Source organism: Pelodiscus sinensis, chromosome 4, assembly GCF_049634645.1.
Source record: "Pelodiscus sinensis isolate JC-2024 chromosome 4, ASM4963464v1, whole genome shotgun sequence".
Lineage (NCBI taxonomy): Eukaryota > Metazoa > Chordata > Testudines > Trionychidae > Pelodiscus > Pelodiscus sinensis.
Window position 1 is genome coordinate 117,584,984 of NC_134714.1, and position 20,318 is coordinate 117,605,301.

A 20,318-nucleotide genomic window follows, 5' to 3' on the forward strand; every position below is an offset into this window, starting at 1 on the left:
TGACTACTCATATTCCCCCTCCCCTTGCTGCCTCTGTATCAGCACCATCTCTGCGGTGCTGCCTCCCTCCGCTTCCTGCGCTGCTACCTTATCAGCAATCAGTGTTTGTGGCCAGCCTGGCTCCTACTACATTTAAACTGCAGAGTTGCAGCAAGGGGTAGCTCCTGGGCCCAGCACAATCCAGGACTGAGACTCCCTCCCTTATCAACTAATCATATAGTCGGTAGAAATTCTATCAACTACACAATTAGCTAATTATTCGCTTCTTAACATCCCTACTCAAGAGCTGCCAATCCAGCACTTTTTCCAGCTGCAAATTCACAGAATGATCTATATTTGAAAAAGAAATATTAAACCTTTCCTTCTGATTTTTGCTTGCCAATGTAACACAATGGATGAGTGCAAGAGACAGAGTGGCTCTGTCTACACTGGCATGATTTTCCGCAAATACTTTTAACTGAAAAGTTTTCCATTAAAAGCATTTGCGGAAAAGAGCATCTAGATTGGCACGGACGCTTTTCTGCAAAAGCACTTTTGCACAAAAGCATCCGTGGCCAATCTAGATGTGCTTTTCCGCAAAAAAGCCCCGATCACCATTTTCGCGATAGGGGCTTTTTTGCGCAAAACAAATCTGAGCTGTCTACACTGGCCCTTTTGCGCAAAAGCTTTTGCGCAAAAGGACTTTTGCCCCAACAGGAGCAGCACAGTATTTCCGCAAGAAGCACTGATTTCTTATATGATATCGTCAGTGTTCTTGCGGAAATTCAAGCGGCCAGTGTAGACAGCTGGCAAGTTTTTCCGCAAAAGCACTGGAAAAACTTGCCAGTCTAGACACAGCCAGTGCGTGTATGTGGCCTGCTAGTGGCTAGTGCACATAAAATATAAAAACCTACTACTAGTAGTTAAGTGAGTTGCTCTTTTAGTTCAAGCAGTAAAGGCTCACACTTCGGAACTGAAAAGTCCCGGCGGCTATTCTTCCTGATAACCCGTAGTGGGGAGTTGTTCAACATGGGTGGCTGGCAAGGGGATTTGGAGCAGAAAATCCAGGGTTCTATCGATCCTAACAGGCCATGGCAGAGGTGTTGTTATAAGATCCCTGGATTGGTTCCTGTTCAGCTCCTATTCTACAGTAAAACAGGCCAGTTATTAGGAGGCAGAGTTAAAGGAGTTCATTAATTCAAAGTGTGTTTGTACCACTTTGGAGTACTAAAGTGATTCATAGATTCTGGCCATCCACTGGTGCAGCTGCAGCAATGTAATCCCTAGAGTAGACAGTATGCTGTAATTTGCACTGGCACAGCTTCTCTGGGATTTGGGCAGGATGCAGCTGTGCAAACCATGCCATTGCCAATCTATCTTTAGAGCTTGAGCCGGTGAAGCTATACCAGGAAGAAAGCCCCAGTCTAGCCAAGTAATCAGTATTTTATCACAGAGACCATGCAGAGACAGTGACATTGTGGGAATCAAGTGCATACAAAGGTCACAAAACAATTCATCTAAACATTTCCCTCTCCCATACTTTGCTCCCTCCTTACTCTCCCCTAAAGGGATTTCCACAATCTATTTAGGGTTGCCAGATGGTTTAACCAAGAATACTGAACACCCTCTACCCAAAAGAAAAAAAAAACCCACCAGGGAAAAAACTGTTGAGAAAAAAAAGGGGGGAGACCAAAGTTGTTGAGCAAAAATAAAAATAAAAAAGGACCCCGAGAGTTATTAAGCACAAAAAAAATTAAAAAAATTAAAAAACAAACAGCATGGCCCCTTTAAAGAATGCCTTTGAGGCTTTTTGGCCCTAAGAGGCTGCTGGCGGCCATCTGTCATCTTGTCTTCCTGCTCCGGGCTAGACAGCTCCCCTGCGGAACCAGGTAAGCACCCAGGATTTTTGCTTCCTGGCTGGGAAAAAAAAATCAGAAAATACCGGACATTTTAGGTGTCCAGTATTTTCTGAATTTTTTTTACTGGACAGGAGGCAAAAAATACCAGACTGTCCGGGTCAATACCAGACACCTGGCAACCCTAGTTCTATTCCTGGATACTCAGGAACTCTGATGTACCAACATTCAGGTTCTACAAAGTGGGCTGCTACAGATGATTATATGATATGCAGACATTTGGCCTCAGCTTCAGCAGGGAAGAATTCCTCTAATTTCAGCTCGGAGGAAGTGAGTGAAAGGCTTCTTTTATAATTAAAAGTCATACACTGAAAATTCATAAAGAGCACATTGCTTCTTTCCACCAAACAGAAACAACCCCCTTAGCCCTGTATAATACAAAGGAAAGGCTGACAGGAGAACGAGTGAGGAGAAATATCTATGCACTTCACATCCTAATGCTACAGTGTCCTACTAACAAACCTTTCGTTAAATCTTAGAGAGAGAGCCTAAGGCTGAACTTGCGCTGCAAAACAGAGTTAAAAGCTAAAACGCTAAGTCTTCTCTGCTATTCTAACCTGAGTTAGCTAACCCAAATTAAGAACACACTTTCTTTTTCAGTGTACACAACTCATCTATATGGGATTTAGTGCACTTGGCTGCCCCCGCATGACTGTTCAATCCAGAGGAGGACTCAAGGGCACCTTAGGCCTGGTTGGCCACTTCTTTACACCTTGCATAGTCATTTATATATCAGTAGGAAGTCAGTATAAAACCAAACCAGTAAGAATGGATACCACCTAACCTCAAGATGATTCTTACCAACAACCACAGGAAATACCACACTAATACCAACCCTGATACCTTCCCTTGCAACAAACCCCGTTGCCAGCTTTGTCCACATATTCATTCTGCTGATACCATTATTGGACCTAACCAAGTGAGTTATAAGTTCAAGAACACATATTCCTGCGAATCCAGAAATATAATTTATGCTATCATGTGCCGAAAGTGTCCGTCTGCTGTGTACATTGGACAAACATCTCAGACACTTCGCCAAAGGATTAATGCCCACAAAACAGATATCAGACAAGATCACAAAGAAAAAACAGTTTCTTGCTATTTTAACCAGAAAGGACACTCTCTCAATGACTTAACCACCTGCATTCTGCTACAAAGACCTTTTACATCTGCACTTGAAAGGGAATCCTCTGAACTGTCATTCATGTTAAAATTCGACACTCTCCGAGAAGGAATGAACAAATACTCAAACTATCTTACCCATTACCAAGATAGCTTCCCCAATTATCACCTCTAATACCATTAGCTCACAGACATCCCACTCTCCCCACCTCTAATATCATCAATTCACAGACACTTACCTTCCTTCCTTCCCCCCCCCCCCCCCCCCCCCGCATCCCTCTCCTGTTCTGAAATGTGATTTGTCCTTTTCATATGTGTTCATTTTTTAAATTGTATCCTTTGGTATATATGGTTGTGACTATTTTCTTCCACTATTTGATCTGAGGAAGTGGGTCTGGCCACGAAAGCTCATCGTCTAATAAACCATCTTGTTAGTCTTTAAAGTGCTACATTGTCCTGCATTTTGCTTCAGTACAGAATGGTGATTCTTGCACAGGCCTAAATGACAACATAAGGTATATGGCAGTGGAAAATAAAGTCCCCTGTGTAATGTGGTAACGTAGGAGCTAGTGAACCAGAGAAAAGCATAGAGTCTTTCTGTGTCCATCAGTCCCACCACTGTCTACTGTGGGAGACAGGGGTGGATATAGGGCAGGGCGAACGGGGCAGCCGCCCCGGGTCCCGCGCTTCAGAAAGCCCCGCGCATGCGCCGTGACACTGCTGCGCATGCGCATGGCGTCACTGCGCATGCACCGTGGCAAAGGGGGGGCCCCACGGAATTATGCTGCCTAGGGCCCCGCAAACGGTCATCTGCCCCTGGTGGGAGACATGCCAGAAATAATAGGGCAGTTATTTTTTCAGTTATATCAAAATCTTTGCCTCTTCTAGGATGCCAATAGGAGGCAAATTATCTTTTTCGGAAAGGGTCAAGTAAAGATCATGAATCAAGAAATAACACTGTTCTTTAAATATTGTATTTATAGTACATTCTGTGTTAATACACACGAGTCCTCCTGTTCTTCCAGTGTAACGGGAAACTTCATGTGTGTTTCATGATTCTGATTTTTAAAAAAAAACAATTATGTAAATGATTGCATTATAAACATAAATAGCAATTTAGTTAAATTATGCCCCACTAATTAGGGGAGATGTGTTCAGATCTCTGGAAACAGAAAATGAATCAATGTGGTATTTGTAAATAGTGATAATTGCATGTATTAGGAAAACTTGAATTGCTGAAAAGATTTTAAATAATTTGATTCAAAAATATTGACTATAAAATGAGCACTGCATATGGTCCTTTTCTTGGAATTTAAATTTCTGTGAGCATGGAGTACTGAAGAGCAATCCCTTACAAGAGCCAGTTGTGGGAGCTGTTTTAGAAGCCCTCTTGGTGACCTGTCTGCCCAATTTGTTTTAATGTTTTTTCTAATTGTTGGGAAGTGCCTTAGCATATCCAGGGCATTATTGCACCTTTTAAATCTTTGGTCAAGATAAACAGCTAATAGAAATGAACATAGCTTCACTGAAATCAATAAAGATGCTCCCATTTATATTAGTGAAGTTTCCATATGTATATATATGTTTTTAATATCACTTAATTTTTTTTTTCAGAGCTTCTGGACAGCTTTGGCTTTTTTACATCAGTACCATACAGGCAGTACCAAGTTAGTGGAGAAGGGACACTTTAAATTATGTCCAGATAGCACCTTAAGTACAAGCATTGTTAAAATTAACAAGTGTTATTAACTGCTAGTCCCCAGTGGCAACTAAGTGGATAAAAATGCTTGTTTTATGCTAGATAATTTCTGGCACATGAATCAGCACAAATGCTGTACAGCATATTCAAAGAAGCAATACATAAGCAACTTTGAAGTTCTTGAACATTCTAAATGAAATGCTGAAGCCCAAGAGCTACATATGGCCACAGGGTCAAGTACTTCATGGCTATTAGAACCCGTCAAATCCCATCTCCACCCAAAGTAATGACAAAACTTAGAAATAACTGACTGAACCTAGCATGTCAATATTCAGTTCTACCTCAGGAAAAATTCTGACTGATTTCAATGGGAGTTTTGTCTTAGAAATATCAGGAAGGACCTTCACTTCGGAATAGTGTTGCCAGATAGAGACAATAGAAATAAAAAGTGCTGGTCACTATTAGATGTTCTGGCAGCTGTTTCAGGAAGGGTTGTTTGGAATGTTGAGCTGGTTCATGCAATTCTATGTCTAGAAACAGCAGTGGTCTTGCTCAAATCCATATGGGACATCTATGAATACATCAACACTCACAAAACCTTGCCCAGCTACCGCTCTCTGGAGAAACCCAAAGACTGGAATTGCAGGGACAGAATGATTTCTGTAGATAATGAAAATCAGAAAATGCTAATTTGCCAGAGCAGTGGCGCTACTCACTGCCTTACTTAGGCTATGTCTACACTGGGAAGGTTTGGTGGCAAAAGTGCTGCCGACATGCAAAAATAGCCAAAAGTGAAAACCGGTCAAACCGGTCAAAGTTTTTCTGCTTCCCAATGTCAACATTCCATGGTCACATTGCTAGCACCCTGTCGAAAGACAGAGCAAAGCGATGTGGGTAAGCATTCCATAGTGCAGTGTTGTAGGAAAGCAGAGCTGATCCCTGTGCTTAGCTCTGTGAGCTCTCCATGCTAACGATTGTCAAAGCAGCACAGCAGTCTCTCCAGCCCTGCCCCTGCAGCAGCAGTCTGCCTGCTGCTGTTTTTCTAGTGCAGCAGCAGAACAGGAGCATTCCAATGATTTGTTCTTTGTTTATTCCCCAAACAGAGCAGCTCCATCAGAGGTCAGCTACTCTGTGGAACTTTGAAAGGGGGGGGGAGGGCACATGTGTGCAAGGCAGCAGAGATCACAAAACACTGAGCACAGCCTTCAGGGACGGCATTGAGGGATACTGGTGGAAGCCAGTTCTCTCAACAAAACCAACAACAGAGTTCACACTGGCTCTTTGTCTACAATAAAGGGAGGAAAAATGACAAAAGTCTCTCGCAGGGGTGGAAGATTTTGTCGCCAAAACTGGTTGTCTTTCCCAACAAAAGTAGCATTGCAGTGTAAACACTGTCACTGTTCTGTTATCAACAAAATATGCCAACATAGACAAGCCCTTAGTCAACACAGGCAGCAGGCAGACAGACTCTGTCTTGTATCTTATGCCCAGCTTGTCCATCCTGGGCATGCAGGATAAGAATGAGGGAAAAAGTATCAAGAATTATATCAGACCTTGTAGTTAGGGGGATTGGCTACATTCCAGACAACTGTATCCTGCTCAGTTGAATTAGTACTTAGGAGTCTGTTCAGACTAAAGATATTGCTTTTGTTTTAATTTTAGTAAACTAATTGCTAATGTTGAGCTACACACGCCAGTATACAAATGTTTGTGGTTTACCCCAGGGCTTAGCCTAACACTGGCAATGAATTAGTCTGACTTAAAACTAGAGCAAAACTATATTAGGCATGCCCCTAGTAGTTGTATTTTCATAGGGGCCTGAATATGGCTCTGATAGTTTGTATGCATGAATGTGTGTAATCACCTGTATGTGTACTTTTCAAGCACTAAACGCTGTGCATATAAATTTACACACACAAACTGGGGTTGGCTTTTGTATATCTTATCAGGTATTCCTGCCTGAAAAGTACATGCACAGATATGTATACAGATGTGCATCCCCTAAAACAGACCACTTCAGAAAATCAAGGCCTATAGCAAACCAAACTACTCAAACACACTTGAAAAGGTTTATAAATGGTGAGATTTCTACCCCTTTCAACAAATATCTTCAGATACGTTCGTTGGCTTCTTTGGGGTTAAATCAACTCAGTTACACCAGATGGCAATGCTGACTTCAATGAAGTCACTTAGGATTTACACTGATGTAACAGGGATTAGAATTTGGCCCACAGCAACTCAATTTCCACAGCTGTAAAATAAGGATAATACTTACTTACCTACCTTGCAGGGATTCTAGGGGGATTAATTGATTAATCCTTATAAAGAACTTAGAAAAAAAATCTAAAACCCTATGTAAATTCTAAGTATTATTACTAGTAAAATTGCATCTAAATACAAGTCTGAAAAGAAACATCTATTTCATTTCTTGTTACCAGCTCCTGTTCCATTCACCACATTTTTCTGGACCATGGCTCTCCACACTATGTTTCCTACTTAAATAGCTGCATTTGCAATAAGTTTTGTCAGAGTGTCTTGCTTATGGAAACCAATAATTGTCCTTAATTACTCTCTCCTCTCATTGAGCAGATGTTTATTTTTCTATAGCAATTGTTATCTCTAATTATTGTCTTTAAAATAAACACAGTTTTATAGCAAGTGATGTACAAATTATATGGTGTCAGTTCATAATTGGAAGTGGGGGTGTGGTGGGGTGGTTTAATCTATAAATCTAAACAGATGCGGATGGAGGTACCTTGCTCTGTAATGAAGTAATTTGGCCCACGAGCTGTTCTACAAAGATTCCAGTCTTGGAAAGCTGTTCTAAGGAGCCTGTGCAATAAATGCCTCTAAATTGAATAAACTGTAATTATAGTAGGAGTAATGCCAGAGTTCAAATTTTCAGCAAGAGCGTGGAGGGAACTGGTGCTCATTCACACCTCCTGGCTCAGAATACAATAGGAGGCATATATCAAATCACTACAGCTTGGATTCCTTCTCTTGGGGCTCAGAGCGGGGAGGAGAACATATCTCAGCTCACCAGTGTTAGGTTTGTGCCTTGACACAGCAATGCAGGATCAAAACGCACTGAAGTGAAATCAGCTCTAGTGATTTTTATCTTGCTCTCTTACTTACAATATTTTGCATATCAGTACTTCTTGCAAAGCCTTTATACCAGCTGCACAGAGCAAAGAATGCAACGAAGGAGTTCCTTTGACACTGTGCCTTCCTCAAGTTACTACGCACATGCACACATCCAAAGTGTTCCCCTGGGAAACCAAGGCAGAAACTTCAATGAAAACATTGCTGCCACCATTATTAAAATATGTTTGTTTCACCAGATGGAGAAAGAAAAAAAAAAGCTAATCTAAATAAGGCTGATGTTCCTTGGAATTTTTGACAGCTCGTGACTTCCTGTGATTTGGGCTCTTATTTCTGATCAGCTCTTCATTGCCTCACAGAACACTTGAGAAACCAGCCTTTGCTGCCACTGAAGAGGCACAGGTGACAACTTTCAAAGGACGTGTGAAAACTAAAGCCCCTCATGGAGTAGAGGAGAGGACAGTGGCTTGATTTTTTAATTAAACAGATATAACACTACAAAGATCTTCATGACTGCAAGAGTGAAAACTGCCTTTTTGACAGCTCTCATCCCCATTGGCCAGGCCTAGAAGCTGAGAGAAAAAACCCATACCTATAGCTGCCAGATGTATGCACCTCCTTGAGATCAAAGTCCACCTTCAGTCCTCATTAATCCATTACCAGTAGGTACCTAATGGCAGCTATTCTCAAGTACAAAGGGAAGTAGTTTGTAGTACAGCCCTGACTATGCCTCACACAATAGCTTTTAAAAAATAAATCAGTGTAATTAGGCAGCATCTAGGTAATGAGCCAGGTGTCCAACCTTGGTCTAGTGATCCTTTGAGAGGAGGATTGATGCTCTAACATGAAGGGAACATTATGGGACAGGAGGGAGGGTGATGGGGGGAGCACAGAGATTGTTCTTCATATGTTTATTGAATTGATGTTTTAAGTCTTTGTTTCCTTTGTTCATTTCTCATGTTCCTTGCTCCCTTCATTATCATTGCTTTCATCCTGCATGGGTGTGGCTCCCTCACTGGAAAGGGTCTTCCCTGTCTTTCAGGGACTTGCCTTATATTTTCTTTGTTCCATCTGCCCTCTGTGAGTCCAATGATGCAGTCCCAGGCCTTGTTACATTAGCCTAGCCCTTCTCAAAATGGCCAAAATGTTCTTCATCCTGCAAGTCCTGGCAGTGAGCACAACAGAGCTGTGTAACTCCTGGTCTCGGGCACAGCATGGCAGGGGCAGTTTTTTATGCTCCAGTGCAAATGTGAGTGCAGGGCACACTTGACACCTCAGGGTCAGCACTCAAGGCCTGACCCTGCACAGCAGAAGTAAGGAACACTGTGCCTACGTCTAGACTGGCATGATTTTCTGCAAATGCTTTTAACGGAAAAGTTTTTCAGTTAAAAGCATTTGCGGAAAAGAGCATCTAGATTGGCACAGACGCTTTTTGGCAAAAGCGCTTTTTGCGGAAAAGCATCCGTGCCAATCTAGATGCGGTTTTGCGCAAGAAAGCCCCGATTGCCATTTTCGCCATTGGGGCTTTTTTGCGCAAAACAAATCTGAGCTGTCTACACTGGCCCCCTTGCGCAAAAACATTTCCGGAAAAGGGCTTTTGCCCGAACGGGAACGTCAAAGCATTTGCGCAAGAAGCACTGATTTCAGACAGTAAAACGTCAGTGCTTTTGCGCAAAATCAAGCGGCCAGTGTAGACAGCTGGCAAGTTTTTGCACAAAAGCGGCCGCTTTTGAAGAAAAACTTGCCAGTCTAGACGCAGTGTGAGTATAAGCATCAAAAGTAAGGAACAGGATGGGGAGCACAGGGGATCCAAATCTTAAATCTAGTCCCGATCCAGCACTCATTCATGTCAATGGAAAGCCCCCTGCTGCTTTCAGGGGGCTTTGGCTCAAACACCTGTTAAGAACATCACAGTGTGGTCCCCCAGTTACTGGCAGGAGATATGGCCCAAGAGGAGAGAATACAGCTATTTCCCTTATTTGTATGATTATGATAAATGCACCTTTTCAGACTCAACTATCTTTACTCACATTGTGTCCCTTTTTAGTCTGGGCTCTTGAGCATAAGGGAGTAGGTGTGTCAAGGAGATTGAGACTTACTGTTGGTCCATGTGGATGACTACCTCTAGTGCTTACTGTATGTCAGTAGTGCCCATAATATTAGCTGCAGCTCAGTTGGATGGATGATTAGGAGCCAAAGCTTGGGGCAAATGGGTGGAATGCCCTAGGTTTATCTGGCAGGACAAGTTGGGAACACTTTAGCATCCCAGGAGCCTGTAATACATGCAGGAGTTTTAGTCCATTAGCATATATTCCTTTTAAAAGATTTCCATCAGAAGTGGGATCTGTGTAATCAGGGAACTTTTACAGGTAATTATCAAACAAGTTCATCTCATTGTTGATTTCACCAGCCTTTCAGATTCAGTTTAGGGAAAACCTGGCATTTAGAATGAATTTTAAAAAATGAGAAAAATACTTGACCATTCTTCATCTTCAATCTCAGGATCCCAAATTCTCAGAGAATAAAAAGTTACCATCTTTCTGACACCAACCAGATGGCCATTTTAAAAGCCTACTATTTATTCTACACGTCACAGCACAGGGATCAAACCTTATGATTCAATAGCATCACACAGAGATGTAGTGTTACGTTATTTCAGGGTCACAGGACAAAGAGGTTGCAATCTGAAAGGGAATCCTTTCCAAGTTTTTAGGCTGAGATTTTTTTTAAAAAGAGGCCTAAAGTTAGGCCAAAGCCCATATTTATACCATATTTAGTCAGTCATCAGGTACTGCTGCATCCTCTCTCAAAACCCACTGCTTTAAAAAGAGACTTACAGACTTCAGTTACTTTCACACTAAAGAAATATATACAATAAATAAAAATGAAAGTGTACCCTCCATGCAGAAATGAGAGCCACGCGACATACTGAGGAATCTCATTATATATTTCAGAGCCATGTGATACATTTATTTACCATGAACCTTTGACCAATCCACTTCTCCTTCAATCGTTCATTTGACTCCATTTGGATTTAGCATTCTGCAGCCACAAGCATCTTCTAACAGCTGAATTTCTTCCCCAAAATGATCCCTGCCTGAAGCTTAGAACTGCTAAGATTCAGTCCTTGTTTTTTTTTAATATTTAAAAATGTCATCACCGTAATGGCTGATAGCTTGTGGCTCTCTACAGAGCTAGAAAAAAGAACTTTATCCTATTTGGAAGAGACAACTGCCGGCTTCCCAAAGGGGACTAATATGTCTTCTTGCCTAGATATGGCCAGAGATACCTGCCTTTACATTTGTGACACTTCTGAGATACACAAAAGCTACTTTAGGAGATTTTTAGACCTTTGTACAGTTTCATCTGAGTCCTGCACAGCTGAACTCACAGTAACTGAGGCATCAGAATTTATAGGTGGAAGGCTAAAAGAAGTAATTCCAATGCTATTTATAAGCCTCTCTAAAATCTTCCTAAAATAACATATGTGGTATATACATAATACATGAAGGCATAGGTTGATCATCATTCGAAATAGTGGGAATAATTCAGTTGTGGCTCGACCACTCATAAGCAATGTACCCATCTCAAACTCAAGCCAATAAACCCTTTATAGCACACTAAGCCTAGGTGTTATGGCAATACAAATAAAGAATAATGATAACCTCCCCCCGCCCGACTATATATTAAATTCAACAGTGTAAAGAAAATCTTCACTATCACAGCCCTCTAGACACAAGTTTCCTCTGTGACTGCATCATTATATTGTCTTTTCTTCATTCTTCCCATCTGTGACTGCTCCGTGTTGTTTTCACCTCCTGTTCTTGATTTGTCTTAGGTTGAAAGCTCTGTGGGAGATGAGATGCTGCCTTTATTTGCTTTCTGGGGCACCGTGTAATCATATGTCTGTGTAATAATAATACCCTGTAATATAAAATAGCTGACTTTGCGTCTGACTCAGCGTGAGACCTTGAGAAAGTCATTTAATTTTTCAGTGCCTTAGTTTCCCACCTGTAAATGGCTATATTTGCCTATCACAGAATGTTGAGAGACATAATTAGGATCTGACTCCTATTCTCATTGAAGATGGCAAAAGACAGAGCATTTGCTTCGATAGTATCAAAAATGGGGCTTCATGTTTATAAAGTTTACAATGCTGTACCAGTGCACAGTATTGTTACATAACATATTTATGAGATGCACAGTCAATATAGCCCCAATTGAGCAAGATACTTAACTGACTTCAGTTGGACTACTCTCATGCTTAAAGTTAGACATATGCTTAGGTAACTTGAGGTACGTCTACGCTGGACACTTATTTTGAAATAAGATATTCCAGAATAGATATTTCAAAATAGCACATCTACACTGCAGGAAAGCCTCAAAATTAGTCCGATGCAGGATACCCTAATGTAGATGTGCTATCTCAGTTTAGAGCCATAGGAGGCACTGGGGAGGAATAACTTAGAATGACCCTGGTGACAGGCTATTTCAAAATAGCAGCAGTGGTGCAGCTACACATGCCTTATTCCTCATAGAATAAGGTTTACAAATTTTGAAATAAACCATCTGTTATTTCGAAATTATTTTGAAATAATGGAATGCTTTTGTAGGTGCTCACAATGTTATTTTGAAATAACACTAGTTATGTCGAAATAATGGTGCAGTGTAGATGCACCATTGGTGAATCAATGTCTAAATCAAGAAGGCAGTAGGGAAAAATTGTTAATAAAACCCCCGTGGTTAAAAAAGTATTGGCTGTTTAATGTCAAGATCTACTTTTTCTTTAAATACAGCTCAGATACAACCTAGTATTAGTTTAAACCCAGAACAATCAAGCTTACCATTCATGGTATAGTCACAAAACCAATGAGATCTTCCATGCCCTTTAACGCTTCAGCAAGTGAAGATTTTTAAACTCCAACTTAATTAATATCACAACAAGTCTGATATCCCCCAAAATGGGAAATCTCTTGTGGTAGGTACTGGAGGTAGGCGTTTGGTACTGACAACCTCTATAAAAAAGCCAGAGGAGTCGTTCGCCACAAAATGAGGCCAACAGCTTAACACTTCACCCAATGGGCTGGTGCTGCTATAGCCTGCTGTGCCCTTCTGACTTTTCTTAATCCTCCACTGATAGATCCCTAACAGGATTTGCACTGACGGAAGAGATGCTGCTCTTCAGTAATGACCCAGAAGAAAATGTGGCTAAACTGCTCCTGCATCTAGGTTATGAACGAAATGCCAACGACTATAAGCTCTCTCAGTGCACCCAACTTCATTGGGTTTCTGAATGAAAACCAGGCTGACAATGAGGGGTGGGGTTTGACTCCAAAACCTAGAAAGGTGCCTGTGTGTATCAACTAACTCACCCAGCGGAGGAGGCCCCACCCCCACAACTCTGTTGGGCATGCGCCAGGTAGAGGCCAGCTCTAAAGGCCTGTGGGGCTGCTCAGTCTGGGCTGACCGCTGCTGGGGAAGGGGGTGCTGCTGGAGCTCCAGAAGAGGAAACATAAGCAGACAAGCCACAAAAGCCCATCAACTGGAGGTGGCAGCCAAAGCCCCAGTCCGTAAGGGAGAAATGGAAAGGATTACCCAGAGGACATTGGTAGGAAGTAGCCAGGGTGGGGAATTGAACCCTGGAAGCTTGGCGTGCTGAGGTGGGATTCCCAAGTGGGGGTCCATTCCACCCTTGACAGTGACCTAGGCTGGGACCCAATGGAGCAGGTGGGGTCTGGGTCCCCCTACTTCCTCCTCCTCAACCCCAAGAGGGGGCACACCCTTGTTGTTACAGAGTTTGGCTATTAGACCACACTGCCCTGAGAAAGGGGCATTGTTAGAGACTGACTGTAAAGCCGTGCTGCCCTGTGAGAGAGGGGTACTACTATAGAGTCCTATAAACTTTGGCTGCCAGACCGCACCACCCCGAGAAAGGAGGACATTGTTATAGACTCTGGCTGTTAGGCCACACTACCCTGCGGGAGAGAGACATTACTGTAACAAGGAAGAAGGTGGGTTAGAAGCTTGCCCAACAAGGGCAAGGGTCGGCAAAAACTGCAGGTGACATGAAAGCACATGGGGTGGATGCTTTTTGAGGGGCCACTGAGGCTGGCCACCCTTACCCCTCGGGAGTGGGCAAGGTGCCCCATGACAGTGCCCAATCCATCTTCCACGCAATTCAATGGAAAGAATCCCATTAACTTTGAATGGGAGTTGGATCAGGCCCTTCATCAGTACTAGATAGGCACCTGTGCCCCTCTCTCAGGGCAAGAAGGTTACAAAGTAGAGAATGGCTTCGATCAAAGCTCTGGATGCAAAGAATCATAGAATCATAGAGTTGGAAGAGACCTCAGGAGGTCATAGAGTCCAGCCCCTTGCCCAAAGCAGGATCAACCCCAACTCAATCATCCCAGCCAGGGCTTTGTCAAGACGGGACTTAAAAACCTCTAGGGATGGAGATTTCACCACCTCCCCAGATAACCCATTCCAGAGTTTCACCACTCTCCTACTGAAACAGTTTTTCCTAATATCCAACCTAGACTTCTCCCACTGTAACTTGAGAACATTGCTCTCCTATGTGCCATCTGTCACTACTAAGAACAGCCTCTGTCCATCCTCTTTGGAACCTCCCTTCAGGTAGTTAAAATCTGCTACCAAATGCCCCCTCACTCTTTTCTTCTGTAGACTAAACAAGCACAAATCCCTGGGTACGTCTAAACTACATGGCTCCGTCAACGGAGCCATGTAGATTTGTTTTTTTGGCAAAGGCAAATGAAGCCGCAATTTAAATGATCGTGGCTTCATTTAAATTTACATGGCTGCCGCGCTGAGCCGACAAACAGCTGATCAGCTGTTTGTCGGCTCAGCGCGCTAGTCTGGACGCTCCCCTGCCGACATGAAAGCCCTTTGTCGGCAGCCCCGGTAAACCTCATCCCACGAGGAATAACGGGGCTGCCGACAAAGGGCTTTGATGTCGGCAGGGGAGCGTCCAGACTAGCGCGCTGAGCCGACAAACAGCTGATCAGCTGATCAGCTGTTTGTCGGCTCAGCACGACAGCCATGTAAATTTAAATGAAGCCGCGATCATTTAAATCGCGGCTTCATTTGCCTTTGCCTATCTGTCTAATCTACATGGCTCCATTGATGGAGCCATGTAGTCTAGACACAGCCCCACAGTCTCTCCTTAGAGGTCATGTGCTCCAGCCCCCTAAGCATTTTGGTTGCCCTCCACTGGACCCTCTCCAATGTGTCCACATCCTTTTTTATAGTGGGGGGGTCCAGAACTGGATGCAATATTCCAGATGTGGCCTCACCAGTGCCGAATAAAAGGGAATAATCACTTCTCTGGATCTGCTCTTCCTAATGCACCCTAATATGCCATTAGCCTTCTTGGCTACAAGGGCACACTGTTGACACATCCAGCTTCTCATCCACTGTAATCCCCATGTCCTTTTCTGCAGAACTGCTATTTAGCCAGTCAGCCCCCAGCCTGACTGTAACAGTGCTTGGGATTCTTCAGTCCCAGGTGCAGGACACTTGTCAAAAATAAGGGGAGTTAGAAATAACTCCCCAGTGTAGACCATGGCTGACAGACTGAATTAATTATACTGAACCAGGTTGTGAGGCTAGAGCCATCATGATACAATTGTAAAAGACAGTTTTTCTTATCCCATGGGACTCTCCTCCACACAAAGAGCAGGAAAGCCAAAAAATTCTGATCACACAAGTAGATCACAAACCAAATAATAATAATAATAATAATAATTAATACAATGGTTCTGTGACTTAGGGGAAAGAGAGAGCTAATACCCCAAATCCAGTTTACAAAAGGAAAGTTACTGGAAAAGGATTAAAGGTCCAAACAAACCTTTCTCATTTGAATGAACAGCAAAAACAGGCATATCACCCCCTCCACAACCTCCAAATGCACTACTTTGAATTTGGGAGAAATGGTTTGGGTCGTAATTTGGAAGTCACCTGTCGTTATCAAGGCTGGAAAGAGCAAAAACTGCTAGCTTATGGTACAAACTGCACAGCTCCTGGCTCACCATGTTTCTTATACAGAGAGCAGGGCATCAGAATCAATACACCTGGAAAGTAGAAAAGACCCCCAACTCCTCATTCTTTTACGGTAGTGTTTATGAAATACAATATATTATCACCTCCAGAGCTAGATCAGCTGTGTCTGCAAAACTAGAGAAAGAATTTCAATTTCCTTTCAGAGGAAACATGATTGAGCAAACACCGATACACAGGTGCACACGCACACACAGAGCGCTTCTGATGCATAGACACAAAACTAGGAATTCCTTCCCACAAAGTACAAGACAAAGAATACCAGGTACACAGAATCCACTTCGGCTCAAGAATTTGAAGTCACAACAGAGACCACTGGTTTTTAAACCACCCACAGCAGTTTGAAACAATGCTTCTTGGTAGCGTATCCCTATTCCAATTTTTCTCCCCAGGAATGCCTTACTGCAAGGCTACTCAACGTTGGAAGCCCCAGGAGCTATAATGATACAGCACATGCCAAGGGCTGCAACTTAAGTGTGGTTTCATATACATGCAAATATAAATGAAAATATATGCAAATAGCCTCTTTCACACTGATGGGGATGAATACAAAGCACTTCCCACAGTGCCCCAGCGCTCCTGGCACCTCCTCCCTGGAGGCTAGAAACACTGACACCCTGTACCCGTCTGTTCCAGCCAGCCCATCCACTTGCATCTTTCAATGATCACCCTGCCTGGGAGACGTCTCACCTTTGTGAAGCGTATTCCCAGTGAAGGCCATCTTCAAAGGATCCCACCCGCGAGCCCATGTTGAGCCCTGTGTAAACCCAACCTGCACTGCAGGCCACAAACAAATGGGCCACGGGCTGACCGCATGTTGAGTAGCTCTGCCTTACTGGAAGGAAAGTCTCAGGGGGTAGCCAAGTTAGTCTGCACAGGATAAACATCTGAAGAAGTGGGCTGTGCCCACAAAAGCTCATGGTACCATCTACATGTTTTGTTAGTCTATAAAGTGCTACCAGACCATTTGTTGTTTTTAAGTTTTTACTGGAAGGAGTGCAGGCTGGAGAAGATCTCACAGCTAGCCTTGTCTCTACTTCTCCCAGCAGAGCTTATGGGAAAGACTGGTATCGGAGAGATCTCAGGGCCTGATCCAAAGCCCAATAAAGTCAATGGAAAGCTTCTCATTAATGTCAGTAGATTGTGGATCAGATTCGCTGTCAAGAACTCACAGCTACTCAGAGCCTGCACACCCTAAGAGATGCTACTGTAGGGAATGAGACAGAAGTGTTGATTGCAGAGGCACTCAGCTATGCCAGTCCCAGCTGTTCCTAAGAGTGGTCAATGTAGATAACCCTCAGTAAGCGTTAACTACTGGCAGAGGGAAGAAGTCTGCATTTTTAGACTAATCTATAGGGCATTTAACTTAAAATATGCAGCAAGCCCTGACAGAGAGGGGATTATGCTCCCCTCTGATCTCTGTATAACATTCTGACCCAGGCGATGCATTGGGCTGCTCTAAACCACTCTACATCAACCTCTTTGCAAATGCTAGTGCAGGGCTGAGGGATATTACTAAGGACCAGTGTTCTGGGATGATCCAGAGAATCTTCTTTTTTTTAATCCCTGGCTGGTATGCTTTGAGGAAGGAATACTTTCCCAGGTTAGACTGGCAGGGACCTTGTGGGGTTGATGTCTTTTACTGCAGCCTGCAGTGTCAATTGCCTACGGGGGTCATCTGGACAGAGCCACCTAGTCAATTCCCTGCAGTTGCAGAGGGCTCGGGCACTAGTGCATCTCAGTCCCGCCTGTTTTCTGCGGTGGCACACGAGAGCTGAGACTTCCGAGGATTGAAATGGCTTTGTCCAACTGATGTCATAAGGGTATCTCTGAGAAATGTAATGTCCTGTGATGTACCAGAGGTCAGACCAGATGGTATAATAATGATCCTTTCTGGCCCTGAGTTCTATGAAGTAGGTCAGCAACAGAGCCAGACAGAATTTAGATGCCCTGTGTCCCAGTCCAGAGTTCCACCCACTAGACCATGCTGCATCTCAATTACAAGGAGAGGGCTGCACAAGTGAATTGTTTGTGCCTTAAGCTCCTTAACAACGGCATGGCTTCTCGCTGTTCTCCAGCAGAGATTTCAGCTGCAGAAGGGCCTGGGCCAGGTTTTATGTGGACCCTTTTTACCTGGGGATCTACACTTTTGTGTATTTATGACCTCAACAGCACCCACAGCCAGTCTGTGACAGCTCACAGACAGAGGCTTTACTTCTCTCTCCTTCACCGCTCTGCAAGCCTCTGCAGGTGCTGGGAGGCAGTCCGGGGAAGGCAGGAGGAAGGGAGAGAGAAACACAAGGAAACTCTGCCCCTACATGGATTGTTCCTTTGGACAGGTAACCAAAGGGAAGATTAGGGGGAGGATATTACGAGAGATGGAAGTCGAGGAGCATACTGTTATGGCCCTCGTGGACTCCGGGTGTGGGCAGACTATGGTAAGGGCCGGACTAGTCCGGGAAGATAGCCCAAAAGGGTCCCCGGTGTTAGTCCAATGTGTCCACGGACATGTGGAGTCCTACCCCACGACCTGGACACAAATTAAGGAGGGTAAAGAGGAGGGCTGGTGCTATGTGGCCCTCGTGCCCCGCCTGGCGTACCCGGTCTTACTGGGGAGGAATTGGCCAGGGTTTGAGCGGGCCCTCTGGGAGTGGACAGATCCGGGGGGGGGGGCCATGCAGAAGGAGGCCCTTGTCGGGGAGGACCGTACAGAGGCCCCTCCGGCCCCGCACCCCGTAAGAACCGGACCGGTGCGCCCAACTGGGCTGCAGGGTCTGGGGCTCGATATAGGGGAGGTGGAGTGGGGGGGGACTTCGTCCGGGAACAAAGGGAGGACCCCCGGGTGGGGCCCGCCTGGGAGGCCGCCAGAGCCAACTTGGACGGGGGGGAAGAAGCTCACCCGGCCCCGCCCTACCCCTATTTTGAGATCCAGGGGGACCAGTTGTACCGCGTCACAGTGGGGAGGGGACCCGGGGAGATAGTGTCCCAGTTATTAGTCCCGGGGAAGTACCAGTACCGTCTCCTAGAGCTATCCCATGATAACCCCTGGGCCGGGCACTTGGGGTACGAGAAGACGGTACGGCGGCTGCTCCAGAGGTTCTATTGGCCCGGGATCTATCGGGCCGTGAAAGACTTTTGCAGCTCCTGCCCCGAGTGCCAAAGAACCGGGCCAGAGACGGTGCCCAAAGCCCCACTAGTCCCGCTCCCTGTGGTGGACGTGCCCTTCCAGCGGGTCGCCTTGGACTTCGTGGGACCGCTGGAGAAAACGCGCAGCCGCTACCAATACATCATGGTGATAATCGATTACGCCACAAGGTACCCAGAAGCCATCCCGTTAAGGAACACTACGGCACCTGTGGTGGCGGAGGAATTGGTGAAAGTCTTCGCAAGGGTGGAACTGCCCGTGAGTGAGGGCAGGCCCGGGCCCCCCTACTCCCTCCCTTGGCTGAGGACCCATGGCCGAGCGGTGAGGGTGTGCCGCTGCACCAGCAAACGCGCTACGCTCCCAAGTGGCGTGAGCCGCCATCTAGGACCCTGACATACGGGGTGAGGGGTTGAACCTTCCCTGTTGTGGACTGGAGTTAAGGGAGGTCGGACCCTGACACTTGGACTCGGGGGGGGAGTCCGCACCCCAGCAGAAGGAATGAGGGAAGCATTCCTACTTGGCAGCAAGACATGGTCATCTGGTAAAACTTCAGCTTTGTTGAGTTCAGTAGTGCTACAGTGGTTTACACCAGCTGAGGATGCAGCCCTCAGAGTTTAATTGATCAGTGTACTGTCTGATGTTGGCTGAACCAACTGGTGCAAGTGATCCAGGATCTACCCTTGGGGAACAAGTCTACAGTCCACTACGGACTACAGCTTATCTGCTTTTCTTTGTCTGTCTACCAAATCAGCACTATCTTGAACACAATTTATTACAGTGGGGAAGGCACAAGGAAGGAAGATGGATCATTTAGTTCCCACCCCAGCTGCAGTCAGACAGGATAATAGATGGAGAATCAAGAACGGTGTTCTCCACGGGTATTATATGGGATGTATGGAAGGGCAGGACTCTGAGCAACTGCATAGTCCTTGCGTTACCCCAGTTAGGGAAATACCTTATCACATGCACTCCATTCTCATTTTAACCATCTTCTCCATTAGATGCAACGGGTCATGCACTGAAAATTCACGGAGCACTTTCTTGTCTTTGACAAATGCTTAACTCCATAAAGGAAGAAGCAAGTGAATCAAAACATCAAATGCAACTCTGACACTGCCTTAAAGCCACCCTTCTCACCAGCAGTCCCCAAACTAATAGTCTGCTGGACTGTCTTCAGATTTGGATGCAGCTGCAGACTAGTGTATTTTTTTTTTGCAAAAGTGTATCATGTTTGGTCTGTTCTCAGACTATTCTAATAAAAGAACAAAAGAACCATCCA

At 44.6% G+C, this 20,318-nt stretch overlaps 1 protein-coding gene and 1 long non-coding RNA gene across 3 annotated transcripts in view; one reads left to right on the forward strand and one right to left on the reverse strand.

The window, feature by feature from the left end:
- The window catches only part of BRSK2 (BR serine/threonine kinase 2), a 502,819-nt gene that overhangs the window by 252,400 nt on the left and 230,101 nt on the right, over positions 1-20,318 (reverse strand). The gene's annotated exons all lie outside the window — the stretch shown is intronic.
- On the forward strand, positions 2,058-7,486 carry LOC112544466 (uncharacterized). Its single transcript, XR_003087780.2, has 3 exons — positions 2,058-2,165; positions 4,632-4,684; positions 7,155-7,486. It is a non-coding gene; the product is annotated as an uncharacterized LOC112544466 (long non-coding RNA).